This window comes from Mastomys coucha, unplaced genomic scaffold (genome assembly GCF_008632895.1).
Source record: "Mastomys coucha isolate ucsf_1 unplaced genomic scaffold, UCSF_Mcou_1 pScaffold13, whole genome shotgun sequence".
Lineage (NCBI taxonomy): Eukaryota > Metazoa > Chordata > Mammalia > Rodentia > Muridae > Mastomys > Mastomys coucha.
This window is the reverse complement of record NW_022196895.1, coordinates 66,259,229-66,267,282: the sequence shown is the minus strand read 5'-3', so window position 1 is coordinate 66,267,282 and position 8,054 is coordinate 66,259,229. Positions and strand designations below refer to the sequence as shown.

General features: G+C 37.5%; 1 pseudogene; it reads right to left on the bottom strand.

Annotated features, from left to right (window-relative positions):
- Positions 1–7,603: 7,603 nt before the first annotated feature.
- On the bottom strand, positions 7,604–7,722 carry LOC116087843 (annotated as a pseudogene).
- Between the last annotated feature and the right edge of the window lie 332 nt (positions 7,723–8,054).

The window sequence follows — 8,054 nt, the reverse complement described above, 5'->3', positions numbered from 1 at the left end:
ACTATTGCTCTGTAGTACAGCTTGAGGTCAGGGATGGTGATTTCCACCAGAATTTCTTCTATTGTTGAGAATTGTTTTTGCTATCCTGGGCTTATTGTTACTCCAGATGAAGTTGAGAATTGCTCTTTCTATCTCTCTGAAGAATTGTGTTTGAATTTTGTTGGCGATCGCATTGAATCTGTAGATTGCTTTTGGTAGGATGGCCATTTTTTTCTATGTTAATCCTACCAATCCATGAGCATGGGTAATCTTTCCATATTCTCAGGTCTTCTTTGATTTCTTTATTATAGAGATTTGAAGTTCTTGTCATACAGTTCTTTCACTTGCTTGATTAGAGTTACACCAAGGTATTTGATATTTTTTGTGACTATTGGAAATAGTGTTGTTTCCCTAATTTCTTTCTCAGCCAATTTATCCTTTGTGTAGAGGAAAGCTACTGATTTGTTTGAGTTAATTTTATATCCAGCCACTTTGCTGAAGTTGTTTATCAGATGTAGGAGTTGTCTGGTAGAGAGAGAGTGTTTTTGGGGTCTCATATATTCTATATCATCCGCAAATAGTGATACCTTGACTTCTTCCTTTCCAATTTGTATCACTTTGACCTCCATTTGTTGTGTAAATGCTCTAGCTAGAACTTTGAGTCCTAAATTGGTTAAATAGGGAGAGAGTGGGCAGTCTTGTCTTGTCCCTGATTTTAGTGGGATTGCTTCAAGTTTCTCATCATTTAATTTGATATTGTCTCTTGGTTTGCTGTATATTGCTATTATCATGTTTAGGTATGTACCTTGACTTCCTGATCTTTCTGAGACTTTTAACATGAAGAGATGCTGTATTTTGTCAATTTTTTTTTATTCAGCATCTAATGAGATGATCATGTGGCTTTTTTCTTTGAGTTTTTTTTATATAGTGGATTATGTTGATAGATTTCCACATATTGAATCATTCCTGCATCCCTGGAATGAAACCTACTTGATCACGGTGAGTGATCCCTTCGCTGTTTTCTTGGATTCGGTTTGCAAAAATTTTGAGTATTTTTGGATCAATATTCATGAGTGAAATTGGTCTGAAGTTCTCTTTCTTTGTGTGGTTTAGGTGTCAGCATAACTGTGGCTTCATAGAACTAATTAGGCAGTGTTCCTTCTGTTTCTATTTTGTGGAATACTTTAAGAAGTACTGGTATTAGGTCTTCTTTGAAGGTCTGATAGAATTCTGCACTAAAACCATCTGGCCCTGGTCTTTTTTCTTGGGTGGGAGATTTTTAATGACAGCTTCTATTACTTTAGGGGTATGGTACGGTTTATATAGTTTATCTGGTCCTGATTTAACTGTACTATGTGGTATATGTCTAGAATATCATCCATTACATCTAGATTTCCACTTTTGTTGAGAATATGCTTTTGTAGTAGGATATGATGATTTTTAAAATTTCTTCACTTTCTGTTGTTATATCTTCCTTTTCATTTCTGATTTTGTTAACTTAGATATAGTCTCTGTGCCCTTTAGTTAGTTCAGCTAAGGTTTCATCTATCTTGTTGATTTTCTCAAGAGCCAGCTGCTTAGTTTTGTTGATTCTTTATATTGTTCTTTTTGTAATTGGTTGATTTCAGGCCTGAGTTGGACTGTTTCCTGTTGTCTATCACTCTTGAGTATTTTTCTTCTTTTTGTTCGAGAGATTTCTTATATGCTGTTAAGTTGATAGTGTAGGATCTCTCCAATTTCTTTGTAAAGGTACTCCATGCTACGAATTTTCCTCTTAGCTCTGCTTCCACTATGTTCCATAAATTTGGATATGCTGTGCCTTTATTTTCATTAAATTCTAGAAACTCTACAATTTCTTTCTTTCTTTCTTCCCTGATAAAGTTATCATTGAGTAGAGAGTTGTTCATTTTCCCTGAATATGTGGGCTTTAATGGATTTATGTGTTTCCTCTCTAAGGGCTTCTACCTGCTTACCCATGTTCCCCCGTATTTCTTTAAGAGAGTTATTTATGTCCTCCTTAAGGCCCTCTATCATCTTTATGAGATGGTATTTTTGGTTAGAATCCTGAAGGATACCTTTTTTTAGATGTGTTAGGGTATCTAGGGTTTACTATGTTGGGAGAACTGGGTTTTGATGATGCCAAGTGGCATTGATTTCTGTTGCTTGTGTTCTTGTGCTTACCTTTTGCCATCTGGTTATCTCTGGTGTTAACTGGCCTTGCTACCTTGACTGGAGCATGTCCCTCTGATGAACCTGGTTATGATGGACCTCCTCAAGCAGGCTGTCCCTGGGTGTGGAAGGGGGTCTGGAGTGCCAGATCTGTAAGTCTGGTCATAAAGGACCTCCAATGAGTCCAGCTGTCTCTGGGTATGGTCAGGGGTGGGGCTGGAGCACCCCACGTGCCCCTGGGTGCAGTTGTGGACCTGAAGGAAGATGTGACTCTAGCTGGGTGGATAGGTCCTGCATCAGTTGGGTCCTGTAGGGGTTCTAGTTAGGCCAAGTATTGGGGTTGGGGCTGAGTATCTTACCTGTGAGCCTGGTTGACAACCTCCTGGGAGTCAAGATGTCTCTGGGTGTGGGAAGGCATCTGGAGCACATGATCTGCCCCAGGTAGAGATGCAGGATAGAAGGCACTAGCAATGTTTTCTAGGTAGAATGTCGATGGTGTCCATTGTTTTTTTTTCCCTGCAATTTTTGCACATCCAGATAACCTAAGTATGTTCTGCTTGCTATTGAATAATGTAATAAGACCTTTGCAAGAAATGTTCTTGGAGAAAGTAGAAATTCTATGGATCTTAGGAGAACATATAATCTCCATTATTTTATAAATGTATCTGGCACCCATTCAATCAATTAGCAATTTGGACAATGGAACATTCCAGTTATTGTACAAGCACAAGAAACTGTTTTGTTCATGTGTAGGCTAGTGAAATAAGGCATGATGTACATAAATGCTTGTGAAATTTTATCTATAGTGTGGCCATGATACTCCAGGGTCAAATTAATATATCATCTCTGAGCTGGGCAGTAGTGGCACACACCTTTAATCCTAGCATTTGGGAGGCAGAGGCAGGTGAATTTCTGAGTTTGAACCAGACTGGTCTACACAGTGAGTTTTAGGACAGCCAGGGCTACACAGAGAAACCCTGTCTTGAAACAAAACAAAACAAAACAAAAAGATATTATCTCTGTGGCATAATATGTTGATATGTCTGTAATGGCATGATTTCACCATTACAGAAGTCTATGGCACTGCAGTAGTTCTCTGTCTTTTGAGGTATAGATTTCTTCAGCTGGATGCCTTGATATAATAGGACATGCTCATTTCTCTATTACCAGATTTCTTAGCCACTCATCTACATTCAAACAGAAGGGAAAGACAATGGAAAGGAAGGACTCTCTAAGTCATATAGTACCTTCTCTGGTGGCAATGGGGAACATTTAGCTTTCTGACCATAGCTGGCTGCATAGACATAGGCCAAAGAGAACTCTATCCTTGATGGACAACACATCCATCTAAAATCATCTCAGAGTGTTCTATGAGACTGAAGAGGATGCTTGGTGATTACTAGCAACGTGTCATGTATATAACCAGCCTGAAGGGAAAACTCACTATGCTGTCACTTCTTAGGCAATGTCGTATTAGATACACTTCAACAGGATTTCATGTATTTAATGTTTCATGCCTTGTCTAATATACTCAGAGTGCTAATGGCTCAGAGGCTTCAGATGTACTTCTTGGGAGATACTGTGTTATACTGATTTTTGAAAGAACAAATCAATGAGACATTTTGTTTCTTCACCTTCCATGTGACTTTATTGCCCGTATGATCCAGAGGTTGAGTCAATGTCACTCTCTACAGTTGACTCTGGTTAGAACTACTTAGCTGAAAATAGTGAATACAGTCTATTTTTATAATTTCCTCCCCATCCCTCAGCTCTCCCCAGATGCTCCCCCACACCTATACAACTTCTTGTTATTTCTCTGTATAGTAAAAACAAAACAAAAGCAAACAAACAAACAAAAAAAAACCCTGCCACAAACGTTTGTGTTGATTACTGACTCCTGAACATGGGGCCTGCCCTGATGTGAAAGACTCAAAAGACAAATAAATAGATTTTGAAAAAGTGGAGAATATCTTTGTAAGATTTGTAAAAAGTCAAAGCTACGCATGCACATATTTCTCTTCAACAATGCAACAGAATTTGTTCACAGTCTCTAGTATATAGTTTTACATAAAAATATGCCCTGCATTTTGAAAAAAAAAATCTACAGTTTACTTCAAAGATAAAAAATCAAAACAAACCCCCAAATAAAATAAAATTAAAATCCCACAAACCTTCAAAAAACTACTCTTCTTAATACTTCAGGAGACCTCAATGCTTCTCTTTATAATATTCTGTGCTTATAATTCTTACATGTGCTGTGCACAAGGTAAGCAGATCCTTCCATAGACGTCTGGCGGCTTTAGGCTAAGGGCAACGCATCAGCATTTCCAAGATGTCTTCTCATCTCTCTAACTCTGGAGCTTGATTTTCTTATTTCTCTGTGTTCTGCTGATGAAATCAAGGGCATTCTTTATGGGAGAATCAGTTGCTTCACTCTTAGATCAGCCCTGAAGGTGGGTTCTATAAGAGGGTAATACTAGAATATAGAGGCTACTTTTTCTCTAACTCTCACCTGTACTGTCAGGCACATACTGTGGCATTGTCTGCAAGCAGCCTGCTAACAGACTTTCTCACACTATGAAATCTCATCAGGAAGTGGGACATCAGGTACCTTCACACAATCCCTACATTCTGCCGGGGAACCAGAGAGTCTGGCTACCAGCTCTTGTTGTAACCCTATTTCATTCTCAAAAGGGGTCTAAAAAGATGATCCTGCTCTCTTGGATTTCCTGAAGAGACCTAACTTGCCCTTGGAGTCCCTGCCATACTATTTTCTCTCTGTCTGCCTGTCTGTGGAGTTTATAACTTTTCTGATAAATGCCCTACTCCCCAGTAACTCATCTCGGTGTCTCTTGAACCATCTGCTCATCTAAAACCTATCAGCTATGAACATAAAAGTCAGAAAGAAATTCCTGGCCATAATAAACAACTGGTCCATTTCTCTTCTGGGGGATATAAGAGCGGCTGAGTTAGAGTAGATGGGAGGTCTAACATGTCCATTCTATCAGTAATAAAAGTTGTTGTTGGTTCTCTAGTTGATTACTGCTAATGGAATAGTTATCATAAAACAGTATTACTTTTGAGTGAGTTTTTAATGGTCATTTTAAGAGTCATTTAGCAGAAAGCTTAAAAGCAATCCAAATATTATCTTTACCAACACTTTGTACGTCTGTTTCATAAAGATCTTTCTAGATATGTGTGTTAGGTACAAATTGTTTACTTCTTCACTGAGAGTAGCTCATTGACTTCAATTATTTTCACTGTGTTTATGTAAATCAGAGTTGGTTTTTTTTTTTTTTTTTTTTTTTTTTTTTTTTTTTTGTTTTTTTTTTAGCAATTATGTCTGAAGACGTTAGAATTGTTATATGTCTTTTCTCTCGGGAGTCTATCAGGAACAACATTGGTAAATACACTAATAGTTATGTGTATATCCGGCTCACTGGATCTCAGAGTTGCATTCCTGAGGAGAATACTCAGGATAGATACTCCTTGCCTCCCTCCACCCCACTAGAAGCTGAGGGCATTGAACTAGAAAGTTTTAGTGCCTGGAAAGGATCCTGAACATGTCAAGCTGTGATGAGTTAAGTTATAAATACCAAAGAACAGGAAGAAAGATGGTCATGCTGAATTGGGAAGGAAGCAGCGACAAGAATAATCTTTTAAAAGTATCATGGAGATAGCCCCAAAGGCAAAGGGAGGGAGATTGAAGAGATGTTTTTAAAATATATAAAAAATACAATATGTCATAATTTCAGAATTTTTTCCTGGAGGGCTGAATGGGAATTCATAACTGCTCCCTCATGAATGGTTGCTGTTCATCTAGTATTGATTGCTCCTTGGTGTCTTCTCTAAACAGATGTACCAGATGTAATAAGATGGTAACTTCAACCAACTGACTTATTTCTAGTGAGTTTAAGTATAAAGGACAATGACCAAACAGAATGTAGATATTGGTGTTAGGTTGTTGTAGTCTATTTTCACAGAGGAGAACAACAAAATATATATACAACTATATATATATATATATATATATATATATATATATATATATATATATAGTAAGCATTGAACTCCTGAAATAGAACCCATGTGTTTTATTGTTATCATTTTCTTTTATAGTGATAGATGCAATATTTACATAGAAACTTGTGTTTTTAATCGTCAGAGAAAATAAGAAAGACTTGAAGAAAAGTCAGTTTTCTAAGCTTTTAACACAGTCCATCATAAACCTTAATGTTTTCTTATATAGTATATTATGCATGATAACATAATTTCTAATATTAACCTACATGTACAAATTTTGGTAATGTAATTTTTTAAATTCAACTTACATCTGGTCATAGGTCCCCCCTTTTTTCCTAGTTTCACCTTTACAAATCTCTCCCCCATTGACCTTTTTCCTTCTCCTCAGAAAAGTAAAGCCTTGGTAACATAATTGATTGTTCATATTTTAGCTGAATAAAACCCAGGGTATCTAATGCTATTTTCTGGGTTTCTTGAGCCTTGTCTGCACATGTACACAGATGGACATGCATACAAAATCCCTTTAGACATAAAGCAAATGATAATAGTTACTTTAAAAAAATGACATAAACTCAGATCCATTTATTTAACCTAACCTCATTATCTCTGATTAAGTTTACTTTGTCTTCTTCACTCAAATTGCTAAGTTTTCTCTACAGAACCTATGACCAGTGTTCTGACTGCTGTAGAACTATTTGTTATTGAAAAGGCAGTTATTAATAATTCCACCTTATAAAATTTTAAGGAAGTCCAGTAGATTCTTGGTTGCTTGATCTCCACCACAGATTATTTAGTTTGTCAAATGTCTGCCCTTGCCTTTTATACCACCCATTATTTTTGTCTTTTAATCAGAGAGATGGAAAAGTAAGTGGAGGTGGAATTCTAATGCTATACTTTGACACCTTGTCAGGTGAGCACACATGATAAACATACCTGGAGGTCTAATGAGAACCAGATTGTGATCACATAATACATCCATTGGTAAGAACACACACATCCTTTCCTTGTAAGTGTCTTAAGTGCCTCAAAGATTCATCTGACACTTACTACTGTAGCACCCACTGAGTGCTATCCAATGGTATCTAAAAGTAGAGATTCTTTGTCCTACCACTAACAAATACTTCTTTTTAAGTTTTATCATTGGACACAAATCAAAATTATATATACCAAATTTGGCCTTTGGAAATAATGTACTAGGAGGGTAGAAATATGACACATCTTCAAAATGCTTGAATTTTTAAAAAGATTTATTTATTTTGTGTGAGTACACTGTAGCTGTCTTCAGACACATCAGAAGAGTGCACCAGATCCCATTACAGATGGCTGTGAGCCACCATGTGGTTGCTGGGAATTGAACTCAGGACCTCTGGAAGAGCAGTCGGTGCTCTTAGCCACTGAGCCATCTCTCTAGACTCCCCCACCCCCTTTTTAAAGCCTACAGCATCCGGTATTCCCATGTGGTCTCCCATCCAAGTACTAACCAGGCCTGACCCTGCTTAGCTTCAGAGATCAGAGGAGATCAGACGCGTTCGGGGTGGTATGACCATAGACAAATGCTTGGATTTTTGTTTAAATAATTACTGTTTGGCCATTAGGGGGTCATCTCTCTTTCTACACATACTTCTATGGTCAGGATATTTTTCCCTAAGGCATGAGGGTAAGTGTCTTAATTGCTGTCCTACTGCTGTGGAAAGACACCATGACCACGGAAACCTTTACAAAGGAACATATTTAACTGGGAGCTAGCTTACAGTTTTAGAGGTTTAGTCTATTATCACCATAGTAGGGTACATGGTGGCATACAGGGAGGCATGGTGCTGTAATGGTAGCTGAGAGCTACATTCTAACTCATAAGCAGAGATAGAAAGAGAGAGAGAGAAAGA